Raw genomic sequence first — 6,000 nt, 5'->3', positions numbered from 1 at the left:
ATTTTCATAAGCTTGTTTAAAAGCAGAAGCGGTCAACTTTTTACAGCCACTGTGCCTCACAGCGCTTTAAACCCGCTGACTGCTTTCAGTGCCTGCATCTAATCAAGCTTCTAGCCCCATTATCTCTCCCTCCCATTTGCTCCCTCGTTCCCCCACTCTGACCTTACAAGGAGAGGCAACAGGGTTGATGTCATTGAATGAAGAATGCTGCAAGAATCCAGAGAGAAAAGAGAGCAGGAGGAGGAGGAGGACGAAGAGGGGGTCTGACTGGACAGTTTATGAACACACACACACACACACACACACACAGAGAGAGAGAGAGAGAGGGAGGGAGAGAGAGAGAGAGAGAGAGAGAGATTTTGTTTACATAGTAATGCACAAGTCCTAAGCCAGACTCAAACGAGAAAGAACTTGTTTGGAAGGATGGTGTCATTCTTTCTCCAGGCTGAAAAGCAAAGGGGGAGGGTCTAATAGCTGGAGAGGGGAAGAGAGAAAGAGAAGTTGCCATTACTGACAACTCTTACTCAGCCCAGGAGCCAGAGAGGAGGAAGAAGAACAAAAGGAAAAGGGGGGAAGTAAAAGGGAGATCCACAGTGCAGCTGTGCTAACAGGGTAAGTAAATGTCTCTCTTGTGACTGGGATCAGGATGGAAGGAGGTGGTGGCATGCTTTAGTTACGTGAGCAAATTTTTACAGGTTACCTAATAAGGTAAAGTCCTTTTGCAGCGGCATGCTAGGGCAGATTTTCGTTACTCGGAAGGAGGTGTTGAAGGAATGTCAGCTTTGTTGGCGTGACAAGCAGTGTGGATTTGTCATAAGGTTCGGTTTTTACCGTTAAAAAAAACAATGGTGCAGAAAGACACCTCGTGGTGTGCGGGGCTTCCCTGGTGTCTCTGTCAGACTAGCAGTTTAGCGTTGAACGTGAACAAATCCACTCTCCAGCTGATGATACTGATGATAAGGCATGGCTATGCGGAAGCTCCTGCAGGAAGTCCAGCTTTTCTAAAAAAAAAAAAAAAAAAAAAAAAAAAGGAAAAAAAAGTTGTTTAAGCTAGGCAGCTAGCCATGCAGCTGTATGCTTTTATTTATTTCACAGGGTAGCACAATTATTAGATTTGATGACAGTGCTACTGGGACAAACTGGTTTCCATATGTGGTAACGTTACAAAAAAAGGGGCAGTGGTGTTTGCGTTTCACCGGGGCGAAACCTACTGACCAAAGCATGAGTCGCCTGGGAGTGTAGGGGCGTGTGCGGAGCTAATAGTACCATTAGTGTGACTGATGCTAAGCCACGCAGGTTATCACACAGCTGACCTACGGTGCAGGTGAGTATCGGTAAAAATATGTTTTTGTTGGTTTAATTTTGGGGTTAACGTGTGTTAAAGCTAAACTGGATGGGCTAACGTTGTCATGGCGTTGTGTATGTTAATATTAACCTGATTGGGACACGTCGTTAGCTACGCTAGCAAGCTTTAGCGTAAACCCTTCATTTGTTATCCTTAATTTTGCCCTAATGAAGGGCTGGTTCAAGTACCCTAGCTGCCGCTCACCCAAGCCTGTCAGCTGTCAAAGTAATGACCAACAGATGTAAACCTAACTGAGCAGCAAACTACTGTACATCGAGTATGTTAAACCTATTGATTGTGCCAGTAGGTGGAACTTGACTTCGCTGTTATAACTCCATTGATTAGGGCTGTAAGCATAGCTGTTTCAACTCTTCAGCGCAGGGGGGGTGTCACACTTATTTTAGTTCTTGGTGCACAGCTAGCCTACTATCTGAAGTGGGCCGGACCAGTAAAACCATTACATCAGGTTTTTCCCCCCTCCTGCAGGTGGGGCCCAGTGCTGTGCCAAATAGTGATCATCTGCTAGATAGTGACTTCGGATGTTTCTCTGTGCAGTACCTTTGGTTATATTGGTGATATAATGTAGTCAACACAATTTTCGAAGCAGTTGTGCATAAAATAAAATAAAAAATGCTTGTTTTGTAAGCATCTTTAAGACGCTGGGTTATTGTACTCACTTTTTGTTCTACGTTGTAATCAGTCCAGTCCTTTGTGGCCACTTTAAATATCTTTATAGAACTGTAATGTTAGATATTTTTTATTGTTGTTATCTGCTGTCAAAAGAGCTATGACAAAATAATAATGACCGTTTTTACCCAGATAAATAAATGTAATGTGTAAGTCACTTTGCCATAAACTGGTTAAAGCTTCTGCCTTGTGATAAAATGTTCTTCTTGGCTCAAAATGGTTTGGTATCATTAATGTTACCAAGTCATATTGAAACGACTCATTTGCAGCAGTTTAAATATAGAAAATCATTTTTGAGCAGATACCAGAAGTCACATTTTACCACAGCACCTTCTTTTTTGTTGATCTTTCTTCATAATAATTTAAGTTGGATCTCTCTCTCTCTCTTTTTTTTTTTTTTAATTCTAAGTGATCAAAACAAACTGAGTTGTGTGTGGCCCCCAGGCCAAATGTTTGACACCTTTATTGTTGTGTGCCATAATGAGGTGAATGAAATCTTTAGAACACTTCTGACTATTCTTGTCACAACCACACCCAAAATAAAGCAGAAGACATCACCTTTCTGACACTGTCAACAAAAACTGAAAATGTCTGCGCTTCATCAAAGTACGATAGAGCTGGACTGCACTAGTATCAGTTGAGCTAAGCTCAACTAAGCTGCCTATTAGAAAGGAATAAGGCTGTACACTGGTTTGTGCTTTTACAAATGCAAGTGTCCAACGGTGGTGTAAAATATCAGGAATGTGTAGGGTATATGGAGGGAAAGTATCAGTCACTAACAGGCAAATTATAACAGCAGGCAGTGGTGGAGACAAATGTACAGCTTTGCATACTAACATGCGATTAGTGCTCAGCGGATTAAAGGAAATTGGGGCTTGTATGGATATACCATTTTTAGCATAGATTTCTGCAACCCTGAGAATGTTAAATTCCTCTGACTAGGAGGACTCAAGGAGCCTTAACCCAAGGCCACAGTAACTAAGCTGTGTTTAAGAACAACTTAAAGTACGAACACTCTGGTCTGAGGTTTGTGTGGTGCAGTTGCAAAGACTGGGAATATTATGATCTCTGACGCCTCTGTAAGTTGGTGAGGCAACTAAAAGATATGAGAACAAGGACTAAATCGAGCAAAGAGCAATCCTCCTTAATTGTAGGAGCTGTGAATCAAAAGGCACGAGTTATTGTAGAGGAACACTTTGCCTCAAATCACTTTTTTCGTCTCTCACTTCCTTGTGACTCCTCTTTGGCCAACACTAGACTGTATGTAAATGCATTAAGAAAGAGTTTTTGGTGGTGTAAGTGTCTGACGTGATAATCCAGTGGATGATGATGTGACCAGTTTTGAAATGTTTCCTGTTTCCATCACTCATCCAGCTGCGTCAGAACACAGCACTGTTGCTCAGTGCACGTCCAGTGACCTGTAAGACTGGACTCAAAAGAGTTGTTTGTCTCCCGCATTAGTGACCCGTGGCCCAGACACGCTTTCCCAGAAACCGGGTGTGCTATTAACATCAGAACAATAGAGTTTCATGAACAACACAGTAGTCACAGATAATGTGTCTAACCAGGGAGGAAATACTGGAAGTACTGTTAGGTTTTCTTTGGGATAGCTGTTCTTTAATATTCCTAGTGTTGTTTTGGCTTAAAAAATGAGACTACAGCAGTTTTGTTTTTTTGGTTTTGTGTTGTTTTTACTCATCCCATGTGGGCATGGTGGTTATGTCACTTGTAAGAAAACTATCCACATACTGTGGGTGTTTTTGTTTTCTTTCAGTAGCATTAGGACATAGACTTGTTTAATGAGGCATCGTGTTTCAGTGCTTCCTTTTACAAAGCTAGAGCACAGTATATTAACTAAATTTAGTTCCTCTATAACCATAAACCAACAGGCCACTGCTAAGTTCAAAGCCATCCTCGTCAAAAGTGGAATAAAGTTTTCCTTAAAAGCCACATAGTTGCTGCTTTCAGAGACAGCTTGTTCGTGTTAAACTTTGTCCAGGACAAAAAGCAGCGATAACTGAAGGCATGCCACAAAATGCCCTGGTTTTACAGTTTTAAATATTATTTCATGCTGTGCCTAAGGTCTTTATTTTATAGTCTTGAAGAAGTATCCCAGTTTTCTAAGGCAGTGAGCCTGCAGCCAAGCTGATGAGTGCAATAACCCTACTAGTTTCTATATCCTTCAGGTAGTTAGGCTGTTTACACTTTACCTCAGTCTTTTTCTTTTTTGGTGAAAATGAGTTTCTGGTATGAAGGAATCAAAACCAACTGTGCCGGTTTTCTACTCTGTTAAAGCTGTCCAGCCATGTGGCGTTTATACAAAGTTCAAAAGCTAAAGAGCACCATATGTGATCTATGCTCGGCCTGCACGATGCCATCCTTCATCACAGCTGTAATGTAGAAATGACTAAGTGCGTCCTCAAGTGATGTCATTCAGTTCAAGTGGCTGGTAAGAAACCGCAACCGGGGTTTCTCACCCACCACTTGTACTATGATTTTCAGAAAAGACTATGAGATACAAATCTATAGCTGTGCTCCTTTACAGAAGATTAATACATACATTGGATTATGAGGGCAAGCAAAGACATCCATGTCTTGTTAAAAGAGAAAAAAACACTGCAAAGATGCATAGAAGGAAATGGTGATTAGGGGAAAGCAGAAAATGGGGGAAAGGGGAGGGGGGGGGGTGATGTCATTGAGTTGGTGTGCCAGAAATGTTCCTCAGCTGAGGGTCTCTCTCATCTCAAGGATCAGGTTTCAAGATTTGCAGCAGGGCATCTGGACCTGAGTGTGTGGTGATCTCACCGCCTTGAATCCCCCAAGACTGCATCGAGGAACATATGAAACCTAACGCTAGCTTATCATCACTGTTTGAATAATTAAGAGGACTATTGTTGATTTAGAAACTGTAACTAAAGGGCGAACTCATAGCCTCCCATTTTAAGAAGGCACTCATTTTAGAAAGCCACATGGAGCTAAGTGTTCTGTTTCGAGTCTGTTGTGGCCACTACTTTCAACATGAAGTAGGTCTTGATAGTAGGTTAATAAGTAGCCAGCCATTTTTCCAAAAGGCTGAACACTCTTTCTTTGAGTAGTCTTATTCTCCCATTCCTGCAGCGAGTAGTGGAGCCTCTCTGATGCCACTTTCACCTCTTTACAAATGAAACAAAATGGTTTACATCACATCATGCTCAGATTCTACTTTACAGTTAAACTAATTTATTCTGTCTAGGTGACTCTAGTGTGCACTATAAGCAAAGAAGAAGCGAGAGGAAGGTAAAGGAGAAAAGGCAAACCGAGGGAAATCGGCTGTTAACACATTTCTTTCAATATAAAGTTGAGCAGAGCACAGCTGAAAGGTACAGAAGTGTTGAGCTGTTAAAACCAGAGTGACACTGTCATAATTACCTAGCACAAGTTAACATTATGAAACGCATGAGCCTTAATTTTAGGGTGCAGTATCTTGCACAAGGACTCTCCAACATACAGACGAAGGAGCCGAGAATCAAACCACTGAAGTTTTGAATAAATCTCTAAATCCTGAGTCACCATGAACAAGACTCTTTGGGAGGCACAGATGAGAACTGGGTAACCAGTGAGTAGTGTAAGGGCTTCATCCAGGAGTGTGGCTGAAGCAGATATTGTGATGTGTATGATTTGACATGAAGATGATTCAAAAAGCCAAGTTTAATTTCCCTTATCCAAAAACAGACTTTGTTGACAGCCACTTTGAAGAAAGCCACCATCTTGGCTAATGGGGTTTACCAAAGAAGTCATCATAAAAGGGTAACTATAGCAGTTTGGGTACTTGAATCCACCTACAGAGAATTTCCCTGTAATGCTAAATTTCTGCGGCACTATTAAGCTTTATCATATGTTGGGCCAGTTGGTTTTAACTGGTGGGCAGTGAGCTATCCAAGACATTCTGAGGAAATTGCATTTTCAAATGCCACAATGACATGGCTTCT

General features: G+C 41.6%; 1 protein-coding gene across 2 annotated transcripts in view; it reads left to right on the top strand.

The window, feature by feature from the left end:
- Positions 1–330: 330 nt before the first annotated feature.
- Positions 331–6,000, top strand: part of zyx (zyxin) — a 19,065-nt gene continuing 13,395 nt past the window's right edge. The window contains exon 1 of one of the 2 annotated variants that reach the window (XM_086311462.1): positions 331–1,324. The gene's annotated coding sequence lies outside the window, so the exon portion shown is untranslated. The remainder of the gene's footprint in view (positions 1,325–6,000) is intronic. The other variant, XM_086311461.1, reaches the window with a different exon arrangement.

The sequence above is a fragment of the Aulonocara sp. 'chitande type north' Nkhata Bay genome, linkage group LG11 (genome assembly GCF_057382095.1).
Source record: "Aulonocara sp. 'chitande type north' Nkhata Bay isolate Kocher_YH1m ecotype deep benthic linkage group LG11, A_spYH_male_GT1.1, whole genome shotgun sequence".
In the NCBI taxonomy this organism is placed as follows: Eukaryota; Metazoa; Chordata; class Actinopteri; order Cichliformes; family Cichlidae; genus Aulonocara; species Aulonocara sp. 'chitande type north' Nkhata Bay.
This window is presented reverse-complemented; position numbering and strand designations above follow the sequence as displayed.